Below are 18,542 nucleotides of genomic sequence, written 5' to 3' on the forward strand. Positions count from 1 at the left end.
ACAGACCCATTACCTCTGCTTTAATTTATTTTACCACTTAATACAAAAGGGCGGTTTACAGTGTCCAGCTAACCTACCAACATGTGTTTGAGACATGGGAGGCAACCAGAGAACCTGACAGAAACACACAGTTGCAAAAAGAGTGTGCAAGCCCTCCAAGGATAGTAGCGAAGGTCGGTGTTGAATGGGGTCCCTGGATCTGTGAGGTAACAGTGCTAGTTGCTGCACACCATGCCGATTTTCTCTTCCTTTTGAGGAGATACACTGTTAGTAAGGCTAATATATGTGTGTTATGTAAGGTTTAATGCTTGATGCTATGAGCTAGTTTGGGGATTTATTTCCAAAATAAATATTGGGGAGGAAGCTTCCAGAAGTTGGGCACAGCAACAATGAAGGAACAGTGGTATATTTCCATGTCAGGATGGTGTGTGTTTGGAAGGAATCTCCAGGTGAAATGTTCCTGTGTACCCACTGCCTGTGTCCTCCATGATGGTAGAGGTTGTACTAGACAAGCAAAGCAGCACCTCTCATTTTGTAATGGTTGATCTGAGAGTTTAACTATGCATACTTTTTTTCCACAGTTTAACAAAAATCTATAAACCTCAGACTTAAGATGAATGATTCTGAAAAACTTGTGTCTACGTTTCTCTCTTTTTCACCAACAAGTGTTTTTCGCTATTGATCTTACAATTTTCCATGTTGTTTCTATCTTCTCACATGGTTTCACTGTTCACTGTACAATTTTTTTTCTGATAGAAATACCAAGTGCTCTACTTTCATTTGTGACATGACGCAAATGCAGTAAACTCCTACTCTTCCTACTCTTGTACCCGCAGGTATGTTCCACATTTAACAGTACACTAAAGGGTTTTTTTTTGTTCTTGGTTCCATTTGATTCAAAACTGAAAATACTAAGCAGTCGCAAATCAACATTACATGTTTAGTTTTGGGTCATAGATTAATATAGCATGAAAACAGGGCCTTTGGCCCAACTACTCCATGCTAACCACAGCATCTTCCGTTTGAGTTCCAGTTGCTGGCATTTAGCCTATAACCCCTCCGAACCCCTCACACCATATGCCTATCCAAATGCCTCTTAAAGTTTTCACTTGTACCCACCTGGATCAGCTCATTCCAGATATTCAGTACCCAATTTGTAGTGAAGTTACCTCCTCAGGTCTTTTTTTTAATCTCTCCCCTCCTATCTTGTATCTATACCCTCCAGTTTTGGACTTCCCAACCATAGGGAAAAGACTATGATCATCTACCTTGTCTGTACCTCTCATAACTTTATAAACTTCTATGAGGTCACTTCTCATTCTTTTGAGCTCCAGGGAATAAAGATCCAGCATAGCCAATCACTCCCTATGGCAGCATCAGCATAAATCGCTTCTACACTCTCTCTAGCTTCCTTATGTCTTTCTTATAACAGGATAACCAAACAAGTCACAATACTCCAAGTGCAGTCTCGCCAATTACTTGTATTAATTGCAACATGATGTCCCTTCTCCTAAACTCGATGCCCTGGCAGAGAAGTCCAGATTGCCAAATGCTTTTTTTTCCACTCCTCTGTCTACTTGTGCAATACTTTCAGTACACCCGGGTCATTCTGTTCCACATCACATATCTAACTCATTTACCGAAACAATGAATAACTTATGTCCCAATACTGACCAGTGAGTCACCCTGCTAATCACAGGCCTCCAGATGAAAAAAATGACCTTCAGCCATCATCTTCTGTTTCCTATCATCCATTTCTGAATCCACCTTGCTAGCTGTATCTGAACCTCATGCAACCTAACCTTCCAGATCAGTCTTGCCATGCAAGACCTTGCCAAAGGCCATACAAAAGTCCAAGTAGACAACATCCACTGCCCTGCCGTCAATCTCCTTAGTTACCACTTTTTAAAAAAACTTCATAAAATTCATCAAACATGACCTCTCACGCACAAACCTATACTGTCTATTCCTGATCAGGCATTGACTATCCAACCGATGGTAGAGCTTGTCCCTCAAATTTCTCGCCAGTATCTTCCCTACAACTAAAGTCAGGCTCACTGGCCTGTCCTTGCTACCCTCTTTGAACAATGGAATGACATCAGCCACCTCCAGTCTTCTGGAACTTCGCCAGTGTTTAAGGTCATTAGCTTATTGGGTTATGGTACATCTATTGGGGGAATAAGGGGATCGCCACTGTCTGGTTTAGTGCAGCATCCTCTCACAATATGAAAACTGCAGCAAACTGTCAGACTAGCAGAAAAGGTCATTGGCTGCAGTCTACCATCTCTGCAGGACATGTATGTGTCCAGAACAAAGAACTGCGCAGGACAAATCATTGCAGATACTACCCACCCTGCAAACTGCCTTTTCCAAAAGCTCCCTTCTTTAAGTGCTATAGGGCTATTAAAACAAAAACTTTGTGCTAAAGTTTCTTTTCCCCCAGGCAGTTAATCTGATCAGCCATTCTTGGTAGCCTTTTTCCCCATCATTACACTGCACTGTAGACACTTAAAGCTGCTTGTATTGTAAATACATACTGGTATTTCTTTATTTATGCACATTTTATTCCATATCCACTCTTTAATCGCCAACATAATTAGCTTTTTATTATTTATATATAATTATTTCTTTATAATTATTGAATGTTGTTGTGTTTTGTTGCCAGTTGCACCAACACACCACAGCAAATTCCTAATACTTGTAAATGTGTGGTATATGGCAAATGAAGTTGATCCTTGATCTTTTTGCCAGCACTTCTCTTCCCATCCTCTTTCATATACTGAATATAGCCCTGTTGTTTCCACACCATTTCCTTTATAGCGTATAAACTAGTCCTATTTGCGAGGTGTATGAGTAATTTTCTGAGAAACCATAAATTGAGTGTGGGAGCATTCCAAGTATCTGTGAACTGAGATCTCCTCCAGAGGACCACTATTGAAGGCTGGCCTGCAGTCAGTAAACAATAGTCTAATCTAGGCGTTTTTACTGTCCAGATGCTCCGCAGATGAGTGCGGGGCCAGGGAGATGCCGTCTGCCATTGACCTGTTTTGGTGTTAGGCAAATTGGGGTGTGTTAAGGTTGGTCTGGGAGACTGGAGTTAATGAGTGCCATGTCTGATCTCTCAAAACACTTCATGATGGTGAATGTCAGTACTAGGCACTAGTCATTAAAGCATGCTGCTTTTTTTTTTAAGGTACTGGGATGATACTGGTGCTCTTACAGCAGGGGCAGGGGGAGCCTCAGGTTGAAGCAGGGAAAGGTTAAGAATGTCTGCAGATAACTCCTCCAGCTGATCAGTACAGAATATAAGGGCACATTCAAGGACATTATCTGGGCAGTTTGCTTTGCCTAGGCTCGCTCTATGGAAGACTGATCTTGTATACCCAGCAGTGACTGTGAGTTCATTTGCATTGGAGGTTGTCAGTATGGGTGTGACATTTCAATCCCCCTCTATTCAAAACCTGTGTAGAATATTGTACATAAAGCTTATCTCTGTTTATAGCATGCAAGTCCTGCCACAGTTAACGGCTGGTCTAGGACTCACTCGATTTCAAACAGGTATGAGGTACAGCTTTGTATGATGTACAGAGTTAGCTGTCACTTTGTCATCTTAACCAAGAATTGATTAACCGTCCAATTTCAGTTTACACTTTGACCTCTTCCAGTCAGAATGGTGCCAAGCTGCGTTCCCCGCTGGGGCTGTGGCTCAGAATTAGTTGTTCTTTAGGGACAAAGGGATGGTTTTGTGGACAGAGAAGGATGTTAGAGGTCAGGATAGAGCTTATGAACAGGAATGTGGGGAGTTGGGAGATCAGGCAGAGTCTAGCTTCCACCCTTCACTCCCCATTTGAAGGCTAGTGACGCTGTGTACGAAGGATATCAGTGGACGGATTTTGGGCTGGGAAGTGCTGAGAATGAGGGCTGGTGGCATCACCCCCCTCCCCCCCAGGTCAGCAAGTCCCCTGCAGTATTAGCGGGATGCACAAGGTCCGGTGACCCCTTGGGTACGTGAGTTGGTGAGTCTGGTGATCTAAGGCTGGAGGACAGGGTCTGTCTTTGGCAAGCCCTGGGGTTGGTATCAAAGAATGAAGCTGAAGATTGATTGGAAGTCCAGAACTCGAGGCCTGATAGCTGAAAGGAGGAATGGGGGCTTGTTTTGCTGTTGTTGCACTGAACATTGTGGGGTTACAATGTTGATACAGGAATGTATGGCGACACTTGCTGGCTGCCCTCAGCACATCCCGTAGAGTACATTTATTATTAAGGTATGTATACAGAATACATCTTTGAGCTTCATCTTCCTGCAGGCAGCTACAAATAAAAGAAACACCATGGAACCTGTTCAAGAAAACATCAAACACCCAACGCGTGAAAAATAGAACAAATTGCGCAAACGGCAAAAAGCAAGCGAACGACATGTAGAATATCAAACATCAAATCAGGAGGCCAGTAGTGTTCGGTTCAGTCTCGTGCCACTAGCCCATTGCAGCCACATTCTTCGCTAAAGCGCCCCAGACTGCATCCATAGCCCCAATTAAACTGCTCAAAAGCAGCAAAAAAAAAAGTAACTAGAATCCAGGAACACATGCAACATGAACCACAAAGTCCCCCAAAACGAGTCCACCACCTCTTCGATATCCTTACAACATGGATCTCAAGACTCCTGTACTTCCCTCCGACAGCAGCTAGAGAGAGGGAGAGGAATACCGGTCAAACACAGGCAGACTGCGCCAAACACCCACCCGTCCTCCGCTCTTGTCTTCAACCTTGCTTGACGCCTCAGTTGGAGAAAAGCAATGGGGTCGATCATGGGCTCGCGCCTTCAACGCCTCAGTCGGAGAGAAGCAATGGAGTCGATCACGGGTTGTGCTGGTTGTTAATACAAATGATGCATTTCACTGTAGGTTTGATATACATGTGATCAATCAATTAATCTGAATCTTCCTAATCTGACAGATATGTGTCAGGTTTCCCAAAGAAACATACCCGTGCCATCACACAGGGTCACTAATATGAAGGACATTCTGTTCATCTGCAAAGTAATCAATTTTTAATGGAAGTAACCCTTTCAAAGTCAAGTTGTCTTGCTGTTACATGTGATCGTGTGATGATATATTATGTGTGGGTTCATTCCTGGGGGTGAAAAAGATGTTCTTGTGAGATAATTTTTTTGTGTGAGTCTGTAATTTTAATTTCCATGGGTCAGCTTAGAGATCAAAGCTACTGATATGATTGATGAAATGGGGTGCTGACAGTTGCTGTTGTCACTACTCACATATACCGTCATTTCAGATAGGAATGTGAAAGTATCAGATTCCATTGGAGTTCTGCCTTCCAGTGGGAGCCAAATCTCCAAGTGTTCAGGTCACTTCTAAATGTTCTCAGACCGCGTGAGGTCCTGATATAGACTAGGTCCTCCTACTTGGTCTGGAACTCTGGGCTGTGTCAGGGGCTACAGGCAATTCTTGCTGGAATGATACTACAAATGAATGTGATTGCCACATTCTTCCCATCACCACAACAAACGATCTGGCTGTATTTAGCTCTTCCATCAATGAAAGCAACGTCATTTTCAAAGAAGCAGAGGATGGTCAGACTGGAAATTTCCAGTGGGAATTATGGCAGCAATTTTTCAGGCTGGGATAATTAACATACAAAAACCATCTCTGCCTTTCTTTGTGTAGCCTTTGAGTCCAGCCGTTGAAATATTTTCTCACTGATGCTTATTGACTTCTCTTTTATCAGGGCTCTTTGATATCACAAGGAATAAAACAGCAAAGGGAGAGGGACTGAGGGGACAAAGGGGTTGTTTGTCATAGGATGGAGACCAACAGAGAGTAAATGGAGTAAGTGGTGTTGTGGCTAGCTGAAAGTGAGTGCTAAAGATATGTCTGGTGGAGATGTAGATGGGAGGAGATATTAAATCTGAAATAGCAAGTTAGGAATGAGAGAGGACTGAAACAAACTGAATGCTGAAATTTGCATGTGCAAGATTGGAATGACTGTTTAACTGAAAATGTACTGAGTCCCACAACGCCAATTCAAAATAAATAGTGGCTGTTCCGTGAACCCCACTGTAAGTTACCACAAGATGCCGTAAGTTCAAAAGCTGTTGTTTCAGGCTTGCCTTAATAGAGTTGAATATGTGTCATACAGTTTAAGAATGGAACAAAAGATAAAAGTCAAAGAATGGAATTCACACTTAAGTGTTACATGATTAGATAATTTTTCCAAGTCTGGTAATAGCCAAACTTGGAAATAATGAATAACACTAAATCGTCAGCTTCTGGCAGCATCATCTCCAGGCCTGTCTGAAGCAGCTTTTTTTGGGACTCTTGACATATTCCTGTTTTTTTACCCCATACCTGGCCTTTTACATTACATCTTTGGTTAGTATTCATTCTCAGAATAGTCTTTGGCCTTGATGGCTCATAGCAGGAGTGGTCCATTCAACGCTTTCCAACATCCACAGTACTGTGCAAAAGTCTAAGGCACATATATACCTCTAGGGGTGTCTATGACTTTTGCACAGTACTGTATTGCACAATATGGGGCAGAGAGCAAGTTTGTAAATCCAGTGGGAGCTAATGATGTTGGGAATAGGGTGGGGCGCAGTGGAACAGGTAGCAGAGGAAGAGTGCCAGGGGCAGAGTGTGGCATGGGTGCAGACACACCCAGCCCAGAAACACCAGGCAGGGTTATTTGATTCCAAATTGGTTTATTGATCATTACAGAATGTTTCTTTGGTGCTTCCCACTCCCTCCTCTCTTCCTTCCCCTTTTCTGAACCATGATTCTCCTGTCCCTGTCCCTTCCCCTTCCCACTCTCAGTCCACAATAGAGACCCATATCAGACTCAGGTTTATTACCACTCACATATATCATGAAACTTGTTTTTTTGCAGTAGTACAGTGCAATATATAAAATTACTATAGTACTATGCAAAATTCTTAAGCACACTCGCTGTATATATGTGCCTAAGACTTTAGCAGAGTACTATACATAGATTTTAACTTGTCTGTACCACCATTATCTGCTTTGATTCCACTTGATTACCAACCTTCACCTCTATCCTTCTGCAGCAGTTCAGATGAATGTGTCTGTTGTAACCTTTCTTGCATGACTTCACAAACTAGCATACAACTTGTGAACTTTTGGGAGGAAAAATACCATCTCTCCCCCTCCCCCTAGTAATTCTGGTTGACATTTGAGAGTAAAAACATCTTTATCAATGTTGCCTGTAGTTTTCCATTGCAGAGCATATTTTTATTTACTGAAAACATCATATGAAAACATCATATTGCAGATGACCTTCCCAGCTTGTTGACTCTGGAGCAGACTTTCGCTTTCCTTGGAGAAAGGTAATCACCAGTGGGAATTGCTGCTTCTGCTAGATTTTCCTGCAATTCTTTTTACTGGGTTGTCAAATTCATGTAAACTTTTGTTTTTTTTAATATATTTGCTTCAGTTTATAAAAGTAATAAGCAATGTGGCATTTTGTTTAGAGGGCTGGGGACGGAGACCAAATGCCCCTGAAAACCTTAGAAGAATTTCACCAGTCTGGAACAGTTCCAAATCGATTCAACGTGTCTTTTAGACACCGATAATCAGAGGTAGAAAAAGATGATGATGAAAATTCTCCACTATCAATGTTGTGTCTGTTAGCTTCAGACTACACCATCCAGAAGCTCTGCTGTTGTAGTCTTCAAATGAAATTAACCATCAATTGAGTGGAAATAATTTGTTCTACAGTGGCCCTTTAAGATGTTTTTCGAAGTAAATTTATTATCACTAGATGCAACACAGATTCGTTTCTCGCAGTAAGCACAAAGATACACAATAGAATCAACTGAAGACTGCACACAACAAGATAGACTGCAACGACAACTGTTTATTCCTTTCAATAGATGCTGTCATACACTTCCCAAACACTGTAATCCATCTGCCATTTCTTTGCCCATTCTCCTAATCTGTTTAAGTCCTTCTGTAGCCTCTCCACTTCATCTAAACTGCTTGTCCCTCCACCTCACTTTATATCATCTCCAAACTTTGCAAAAAAGCCATCAATTCCATCATCCAAATCATTGACATATAACGTAAGAAGAATCGGTCCCAACACAGACTTCTGTGGAACACCATTAGTCACTGGCAGCCAGCCATAAAAGGCTCCCCTTATTCCCACTGTTTGCTTCCTGCCTATCAGTCACTGTCTAATCCATGCTAGGATCTTTCCTGTAACACCATGGGCTAGTAACTTGTTAAAGCAGCCACATGTGTGGCACCTTATCAAAGGCCTTCTGAAAATCCAAGTACACAACATCAACCGATTCTCCATTGTCCTGCTTGTTATTTCTTCAAAGTAGTCCAACAGATTTGTCAGGGAAGATTTTCCCTTGAGGAAACCATGCTGACTACGGCCTATTCGATCATGTGCCTCTAAGTACCCTGAGACCTCATCCTTAATAATCGACTCCAACATTGTCCCAACCATTGAGGTCAGACTAACTGGCCTATAAGTTCCTTTCTTCTGCCTCTCTGTTTTTGAAGAGTAGAGTGACATTTGTAACTTTCCAGTCTTCCAGAACCATTACAGAATCTAGTGATTCTTGAAAGATCATTACTAATGCCTCCCTGATCTCTTCAGCCACAACTTTCAGAACTCTGGGGTGTACACCATTTGGTCCAGGTGACTTACCTACCTTTAGACCTTTCAGTTTCCCAAGAACCTTCTCTCTAGTTAGGGTAACCTCACACACTTCATGACCCCTGACACCTGGAACTTCCACCATACTGCTGGTGTCTTCCACAGTGAAGACTGATGCAAAATACTTAATCAGTTCTTCTGCCATTTCATTGTCCCCCATTACTTCCTCTCCAGCATCATTTTCCAGTGGTGCATTATCCATTTTTGCCTCTCTTTTACACTTTTTGTATCTGAAGAAACTTCTTGTATCCTGTACCTCCTTCCGGATGACAGCCCAGAGAAGCGAGCATGGCCTGGATTTCGGGAGTCCCTGATGATGGATGCTGCTTTCCTGCAACAGTGCTCCATGTAGATGTGCTTAATGATGGTGAGGGCTAGGCTGTGTCAGATTCTTCCATTCAAGGGCTTCAGTGTTTCCATACCAGGCCGTGATACAACCAGCCAATCTACACTCCACAGTACATATAATGTTTGTCAAAGTTTTAGATGACATGCTGAATCCACTCAAACTTCTAAGAAAGCATTGGCACTGCTTTTCTTCCTTTGTAAAGTCACTTGCGTGCTGAGCTCAGGACAGATCCCTTGGAAATGATGACTGAGGAATTTAATGTTGCTGACCCTCGCTACTTCTGATCCTCTGAGAACTGGCTCATAGGCTTCTGGTTTCCTTCTCCTGTAGTCAATAATCAGCTCCTTGGCCTTGCTGACATTGAGTGAGAAGTTGTTGTTGTGCCACCACTCAGCCAGATTTTTAATCTCCTTCCTGTGTGCTGATTTGTCACCACCTTTGATTTGGCCAACAAAAGTGGTGTCATCAGCAAACTTATATATGGCTTTGGAGCTGTGCTTAGCCACACAGTCATAAGGATAAAGTGAGTAGAGCAGGGGTTAAGCACACAGCCTTTGGGTGCACCTATGCTGATGTTGATTGTGGAGATGATGTTGCTGTCAATACTAATTGACTGGGGTCTGCAAGTGAGGAAATTGAGAATCCAGTTGCACAAGGAGACATTGAGGCCCAGGTGTTGGAGCTTATTGATTGGCTTTGAGGGGTGATAGTATTGAATACCGAGATGCAGTTGATAGAGCATCCTGATGTGTGCATCTTCATGTCCAGATGTTCTAGGGTGAGTGAAGAGCCAATGAGATGGCATCTGCTCTGGACCTGTTATGCTGGTGGACAAATTAGAGTGGATCCAAGTTGCTTCTCAAGCAGGATTTGACGTCTCATCACCAATCTCTCAAAGCAGTTCATCACAGTGGATACAAATGCTGCTGGATGATTGTCACTGAGGCAGGTTACTACGTTTTTCTTAGGCACCAGTTTAATTGAAGCCTGCTTGAAGCACAAATGAGACCATTCAGCCCATCATGTAGAGACTGGCTTTCAAGCAGAACAGCTCACTGCTGCCCCTAACTCTTTCTGAAGCCCTGCAAAATTCTCCTTGCCATATTTTTTTTTATCTGATTTCCACAATAAATCCTGTCTCCCCCAGATTTGCAGGCAGTGCGTTCAGATTCCAATGACTCTTTGTGGAAAGAAGCTTTTTTTCTGAGATACCCCTTATTCTCCTGCCAATTAATTTATACCTGCACAGTGAAGGCTCAAGAGACTGCAGGTGGTGGAATCTGGAGCTACAATCTGCTGGAGGAACATGAGTGGGTCATACAGTATCTGTGGGAGAAAAGAAACTATTAACATTTATATCGGTGAACTTTAACCTTTCACTGTCAGTGCAAAAGGAACTTTATCCACTCTGCTCAGACCCCATGCCATTTTATTCACTTTGATCAAATCTTTCCTCGTCCTTCTGTAAAGGAAAGAGCCCCAACCTCTACGATTTATCCTTGTAACTATTGTTCCTCGCTCCAGGAATCATTCTAATAAACATTTTCAGGGCCCTCTTTAATGCCTTCATATCTTTTTGATAATGGGGTGAAAAGATTTAAACGCTTTACTCCATTTGAAGGCAGACCAATGTTTTATAAATGTTCGGCATGACTTCTCTGCTTTTTATACTCTGTCCCTCTATTGATGAAGCTCAGAACAGGACATGCAGTTCTCAGCATTTCCTTTCACTTTTATGTACTTGTGAACCTGGAAGACCTGCTCCTTTTTGAACACTGGCTGTCATTCTGTTTAACTCTTTTCATCCTCCCTAAATTTTTTTTTGGTAGGCAGCTAATCTTTTCTCCTGAATTCTTTTTCCCTCTCTTTATTTTCATCTGATGATCCTGCAATTAATCTTATGTTTGCAGTTACTGTTGCTTTCATTTGGAAAAAGCACTTTTTTTTAGATTATGTTCCTCTGGATGCCTTTTCCCATTTAAGGAAATGCTTCAATTGTGCGTTTTCATCTCCTTGAGCACAATCATTGTCTTGCCTGTGACATTGGCTGTGATCTCTCTGGGCCAGATCTGGTGCCATTCCATTAAAGTTCCATTCAGAAAAGTAACCAGAAACGTTGGGGGGGGGGGGTGTGTGTGTGTGTGTGTGTGTGTGTGTGTGTGTGTGTGCGCGCGCGCGCGCGCGCACGCTTTGCTGTGGGTTGGCAGGAGTTTAAAGGCCAGGGTGGGAGTGCTGGGTGAGTGATGAGGACTGGTGTGAAAGCCCCACGTATTTGGACAACTTTCCTGGCTCCCTTGGACTTGCTGCTGAAACTATTTAAGCTAAGCTACAAATACAAAGTGCCAAAATATTGAATCATGCTTACACTGCCTTTGCCTCATTTTTTTTATCGCTAGAAAACAACAAGCTTTCAAATCTTATTTTTATAGAGGTATGTAAGATGATAATGATAAGAGGCATAGAATGAGTGGGCAACCAGAGATTTTTCCCCAGGGCAAAAATGACTAGTACCAGGGTGAATAATTTTAAGGTGATTGGAGGAAAATATAGAGGGTTGGAAGAGAATTTTTTTTTTACACAGAACGTCCTGTCAGGGGTGGTGGTCGAGGCCGATACTTTTTAGGGGCTTTCAAGAAACTTGTGGATAGTCACATGGATGATTTTTTTAAAAATGGAGGGCTATGTGGGAGGGAAGGGTTAGATTGATCTTAGTGGGCTTAAAAATATGTTGCCACAACTTTGTGAGCCGAACGGCCTGAAATGTGTTATAGTGTTTTAGTTATAACCACGTGAGTGGATTTAACTTTTGACCAGCATCTCCTTAGATCAGACGTTCCCAAACTGGGGTTCACAGACCCCTTGCTTAATGGTTTTGGTCCATGGCATAAAAATAGTTACTACCTTGCGCTTCCTTTGATAAAGATAGGGCTGCAGGATGTACGTACTAAGTCTTTTTGCACTGTAAGCTGCTGCACTTGGATCACAACATTTTTTTTATACAGGTTGTGAAATGGTACACAGTTTTAGCAAAGATATTTAATCAAATACAGCATTTACTTCCTCTTTTAAGTTAATCGCCGCATGATGTAGAATCCAATAGTGTATTTTTGTGCTTGAGAACATGTCTTCTAATTTGAGTAACCAGGTAACAAACTGGAAGAACAGGCTTCTTTTAGGGAGTGGTGATAGGAGTAGTAGTTGTGCATTCAAAGAGCAGCATTGAGTCGAGGCCTGCTCTCCTTTGACATTTAACACCATAGAGACCCTCTGGGCTTTGTGTACACCATCTGTTCCTGCTGATTGTGTAATGATAAAACTCCGTATGTTTCTAGTGAAATTAACTTTCACTGAGGTTTTGACATCAGCTCCGTTCTCGTTTGGTTGCCTACCATAGTACACATTCAATTTGTAACTGAAATACTGTATTTATTGAGTCACTCTGTCAAAATGCACAGAATCGGCCAGAGCAGGCAAGCCTCTAGAACTATAGTATACAGGTTTAAAGTGAGAGGGAAGAAATTTAAAGGTGATTTGAGAAGTAAGTTTTTCCACAGAAGTAAGTTTGGTTATCTGGAAAAATTTACCAGGTAGTGGTGCGATTGATATTCACTGTCCAGGGCTGGGGGGTGGGGTGTGCTTTTTGCCAAGCTCAGCTTTCTAAACACAGCAACTAATGTGTCTAAAGATCAAAGAGTTATTTTTGAGTAAATTAAATTTCCAATTGGTATTCTTTGTTTTGCTACTTGTTTAAATAGGAGGCAGTCCTCAGTTCTTAATGCAAATGGCAAGCAATGATCAGTCTGAAGTAAAAAGGACACAGGATGCTGGCCCATAGCACTGAGCTGATTGATTAAGAGATATAGTGTAAGACATTGGGGTTATGTTAATTGGACTTGAATCAAACCAGGCAACACTAGCTATGTGATTTAATTCAAGGAAGCTTGCGAACAAAAGTGATACTATCACTTAGCACATCGAATAACTGATTTATTAATAGTTGGAAGGTTTGTGTGCAGAGTCAGCATTCATAACATTAATTGTAGATACCTGGGAGATTCTGTCCCCAGAAGCTTCTAGACCACCTGTGTGAAAGGTATCTAAAATATCATATCTGTGTGAAGTCACCCATGTGGCAAAAAAAAACAGTATACTGTAAATGTGAGAGAGCAGTCAGGCTGGTTAGCAATGGTCCAAGAACATCAAGAAAAATGACAGAAAGACTGAGTGAACAAGAATCCATTCCTCTATCTTCAATTTCTGCGATGGTGGTTTTATTTGCAACTCGCTGATATTTCTTTTTAGCTTAAAGGGATTGTTCCTGTGTTGTGGAAATCCTTTGTGTTTCGGAAATCATTTGTAATTTAGAAATCTTTTATAATATGGAAATATTGATTTTTAAATGTGTTTTAAGTATCTTATCTTAACTTAAAAATGTATCACTGAAAATAAATGAACTATATTTAAATTACTTGGTTAGCTGGAAGCATCTCCTTCTTGGAGGAAGGAGGGACCCACAGCTCAAATAGTGGGCATTGGCAGCTAAACCTGCTGTGGAGGATAAACGAGGAAGTGATCTCCACTTTGGAGAGTAGGTGGCTACAGTAGAACCTCCTTTTAGGAAGCTATCTGTAGATGTCTATATTGAACATGGTTTCAGATCTTCATTTGAGTTTAGAACTTGGCGGTCAACTTTGCAATTGGAAGTTTAATTTACTCAAAAATAATTCTTTGATCTTTAGACACATCAGCTGATGTGTTTAGAAAGCTGAACTTGGCAAAAGGTACTCCCCACCCTGGCCCTGGACAGTGAATATCAATTGCACCACTACATAGCAAATTTTTCCAGATAACCACCACACCACATTGATTGTGTGGATAGCCAGAGGCTTTTTCCCAGGGCTGAAATGGCTAACATGAGGGGGCATAGTTTTAAGGTGCTTGGAAATGGGTACCGAGGGGACGTCAGGGGTAAGTTTTTCGCACAGAGAGTGGTGGGTGCATGGATTGCACTGCCGTCGGCAGTGGTGGAAGCGGATACAATGGGGTCTTTTAAGAGCCTCTTGGATAGGTACATGGAGCTTAGAAAAATAGAGGGCTATGTGGTAGGGAAATTCTAGGCAGTTTCTAGAGTGGATTACACGGTCGGCACAACATTGTGGGCCAAAGGGCCTGTAATGTGCTGTAGATTTCTATGTTCTATGTTCAAACCCAATACCAACACAGCAGGGTAGACACAACTACAATGCTTATTGGGTGTTTGGCAGGTACTCGGATAGGAAAGGCCTGGATGGATATGGGTCTAATGCAGGCAAGTGTATAAGTGTGGATAGGAGCCACAGTCAGCATGGGCAAGTCGGACTGAACGGACGTGTTTCTGTTGCTTACACTTCTATGATTCTCCAATTCTAGCAGCCACTCAGTGATGAACGACCCCTTCTGTGTTGAAACCTCTTCGAGTCACAAACACCAGATGTAAATGAACACTGGGCAGCCTCATTTTGGGAAGATTAGCACACTGATAATTTCAGCCCAGTGTTAGCAGACAGAATTATTCCCCATCTCCAAGTTTTTTTTTCATGAATTACTGCACAATTCTTTGTAAGAGGTCATCCAAGTCTGTGGTGTTCTGGAGACTGTTAACTGTTGGAGTACAGTCAGATGCTCTGTGATGACATTGTAACCTGAATGTTGTTCTTGTTAGAGAAGAGCCAACCCTTGGCAGATGCTTTTAAGGTTTCAGATTAAGGCTTTAGATTAAGCTTCTGGTATACCTGCACTGGCAATATTTGCACTGGCAACACAAGAGAAATGGATTTTGATTAAGTTTGTGCATTGCACTTTTTCAAAGATGCGGTTGATTACAATTCCCATAATTTTTCCCTTACTGTAGTCTTATTTGTAGACCTTTCTTAATAACCTACACTTCGTACCCATTCAAAGCAGCTCTCCTTAAGTAGGATAAGGGTAATTGAACACTTATGTATACTTGCTTTTTCAAATCCAGGTGTGCTCAATACTTTCTGCAAACATTCACAATGTGGTCTCAGCAAAGCCTGCAGATGATCATCAAGGATCAGAGAAGCCAAGTAGCTTGGGACCGCTTTCCAAATATTAGCCAGTCTGTTCATGGCTCGGAAGGACTTGACCAAAATGTTGGCCTGTGGCATGGTATAGTCTATACCCATAGGCTCAGATTTGTCCCTAGGTTTGCCACTCTCTCAGTGAAACTGTTGAAGCAATTACGTCTCTTATTCACCAGTGAAGTAGAATTTTCTTTTAGAGCATTACGAGCACATTACGCTACATTCTTTGCAAAGTGCTCCCAGAGCTTGTAAGTTGGGTGGTTTCAGTTTCCTGTTTCAAGTGCCAGTGTACTGTTTCCTCCTTGCTGTTACATTATCAATACAAAATCCAGTTAGTAAGCTGCAAGTTTTTTCAACCAACACACACAAAAAATGCCGGTGAATGCAGCGGGCCAGGCAGCATCTATAGGAAGAGGTACAGGCGACATTTCGGACTGAGACCCTTCGTCAGGCCCTGTGTCCTGTGCCCTGCTGTGTTCACCAGCATTTTTGTGTGTGTTGCTTGGAGTTCCAGCATCTGCAGATTTCCTCGTGTTTAAGTTTTTTCAACAATAGGATTGATTATGCAATCTCCTCTCTTTCTTTGTTGTTCACCTTATTCAGATAGCCAAGGGACAAGGGGAAAGCTTTACATTAGTTTCATTTCTTGCATTGGTGGTCATGAAGAAGTAGAACTGATCATGAGTTCAAATTTACATCTATAGATTCTATTGTTGGTAATATAAACATCACATATTTTATAATTAGTGGCTTTGGGCCCAAAGATAACATCAGCTTTTGTACCTTAATCAGGAACCTGAATTAAAAAAAACAGGTTTCAGGACACAATTGATGTTTTTGGGAACACTCATTACACTGCTTCTACTTAAGTCTGATATTCAATTAATAGAATACATCCTGGAAGTCGAGCATTCAATAAGTGACAGTCGGACATTGACCACCTCATTTCATATCATTCCAGTTATCCCTAGTTCAGTTTGAGTTTTCTACTTCTCGAAGAAAAGGAATGAGATGCACATGAAGGGTGAATGAAACTAGACCAGTAAAAGCTTATTTATTCAGTGGGTTTGCTGGGGAGTAGGAAACCAAACTAGGTGCCAAAGCAGCACCCATAAGGAAACGTGCATCAACTCAGATTTCACCATTTACTACTTTGTGAGGCCATATGCTCACTACACTATACAGAATTGATGTCAGCAAAGTTCTAATATTTCTCAAAGGAACTCCTCCCAACAAGGATTACCGTAGCAGGTCATGGTCATAAGTGACAGGTGAGGGAGACAATGCGGGAGAAGATGTGAGTAGGAATGTGGAAATTTAAGCAGGAAACCAGCAACGACGACGTGGCAGAAATCAATAAGGAGTGACAAAGTGAAACATTATGGTTGTGGTTTTTTTTTTGCAAAATTGGAATGGTGGCAAGTCATTCTAAGATTATCTTTGGACTAAACATGCTGCTAAGTTTTACACCAGCTTGTGTAACCCAAGAAGATTAATGTAAGCAACAGATGCAGATGATGGACTCTGGAGCAACATCTGTTGGAGGAACTGATGGAAGGTTTTGATCTGAAACAGTGACTATTCCTTTCCACCCACAGAAGCTGCTCGATGTGCTGAGTTTCTCCAGCAGATTGTTGATTGTAAAGGCCGCAGACGTCTTGGCACTCCAGGGTTATTTGCAGAGGGAATTGAATGTGAACTCAGAGCTATTGCCACAATTGAATTGCAATGTGGTGTTGCGAGGGACAGGGAAAAATGTGGAGAGCTGCCTTTTTTGGCATGTAATGAGGATGAGGTGATCTGGATGGATCATGTAATGGGCACAGTTGCGGGAAAGTACACTGATGAAATAAACAAATGTTAATGGTGTCATTTGGGGCTGCAATAATGAAGGAGTGAGGCAGGTGTTTGTGGTGGGAGACATGTCAATTACGATTTGAAGAGCTTTACATCAAGAGAATTTTCCGTATTTGTTGACGCTGATTGTCAGGAATGATGAGTCTTATTATATAATAATACATAAGGAGGCCATTCAGCCCAGTAGGTTCATATTGGTCCAAAGGAATAATATTTGTCCCACCTCCCCACTTATTTCTATGTACCCCTGCAATTTCAAAGGTTCATTTTACTACCAGAGAATGTATACAACCTGAAATTCTTACTTTTCACAGACATCCATGAAACAAGATCCCTTTAGAATGAATGATTAAAGTCATTGACGCCCCCTCCCTTCACACAAGCAGCAGCAAAAGCATCAACCCCCCCACCTCTTCTTGCTCCAGCAGAACCACTGACCCCAACCCCACCATGCCCAAGACTCCCAAACTGATCTCGATCCAGAGTCCATCGAAGCTACAGTCCATAACCCAGCACTTTGGTATCTCGGACAGTTGCTGTCTCTCTCTCTCCATCGAGGGAGAGAGAGATCGCTTATGCAGCAATGAGAATAGGGGCCAGCAACTCATTGTTCTGATGCTACAATCTTCCGCATTGCCTCTCCAAGCCCCCCAGTCTCGATCATCAACTCATATTTCTTTTTTTTTTGCCTTTATCAGAAGGATCATTTATGGCAGGCAAATAACTCGCCAGCATGCAATTGGAATGTTGGATGAAAACAGATCATGCTGGGGAAACCCACCTGCAAACTTGACACAAACAGCACCTGAGATTGGGATTGTATCTGTATTCCTGGCACTATAAAGTACCAGCGTTCATTAGTGAAGCAAGTAGAGTGACACAGTGATGTAGGTAGATGAGCCACTGCCTCACAATGATGGAGACCTAGACTCAATCCTGACCTTGGATACTGTCCGTGGGGAGTTTGCACGTTCTTCCTGCAACTATTGGGAATTCCTCAGGGTACTTCAGAGAGGGTCGATGAGAATGCAGCAACAATAATATTTAGGATTAATGTGAAATGCATGTGAATGGGTGATTGATGGTTCAGCATGAATTTGGTGGGCATAAGAGCATATTTCTGAGTTCTGTATGGTTATGATTCAGATAAATCCACAAGGCTTCTGATAGTTTGGTTTTTAACCTGATGCTGAAGTCATGTGGTTTCCCAGAAATGATTTTCCAGAAGCTAAACCTGCTTGATTTGTAGCTGTAAAAATCTAGGAATGATTCCAAAAGAAATGAAAGGGAATTTAAGGGCTTAAATTATAAGTGATTTAAAAGGATGCAGTACAAAAGTCAAGTTGACAATGTTTCTTCTGTACAGTTATAAAACTTCAGAGTATAGAGTGCTGTGAGGTGGTATTATTCACCATATCTGGCGGTGTATGTATTTGAGCAATGATTCTTTTGTTGTGGCTCCCTGCTTGCTGAGCAAGAAGGTCATACGGAACTCGGAGTCAAATTTGTGTCGATCAGTCAAGTAACAGTCAGTATCAAATGCTCATTTT

At 41.9% G+C, this 18,542-nt stretch overlaps 1 protein-coding gene across 12 annotated transcripts in view; it reads left to right on the forward strand.

The window, feature by feature from the left end:
• Nucleotides 1-18,542, forward strand: part of LOC134340915 (uncharacterized) — a 71,137-nt gene that overhangs the window by 29,897 nt on the left and 22,698 nt on the right. For 2 of the 12 annotated variants that reach the window (XR_010016673.1, XR_010016672.1), the window contains one exon: nucleotides 757-836. The exons of 8 other annotated variants lie outside the window; for them this stretch is intronic. The gene's annotated coding sequence lies outside the window, so the exon portion shown is untranslated. Of the gene's footprint in view, nucleotides 1-756; nucleotides 837-7,305; nucleotides 7,361-18,542 lie in introns of all 12 variants that reach the window. 2 more of the 12 variants (XR_010016666.1, XR_010016668.1) reach the window with 1 other exon arrangement.

Source organism: Mobula hypostoma, chromosome X2 (assembly GCF_963921235.1).
Source record: "Mobula hypostoma chromosome X2, sMobHyp1.1, whole genome shotgun sequence".
Lineage (NCBI taxonomy): Eukaryota > Metazoa > Chordata > Chondrichthyes > Myliobatiformes > Myliobatidae > Mobula > Mobula hypostoma.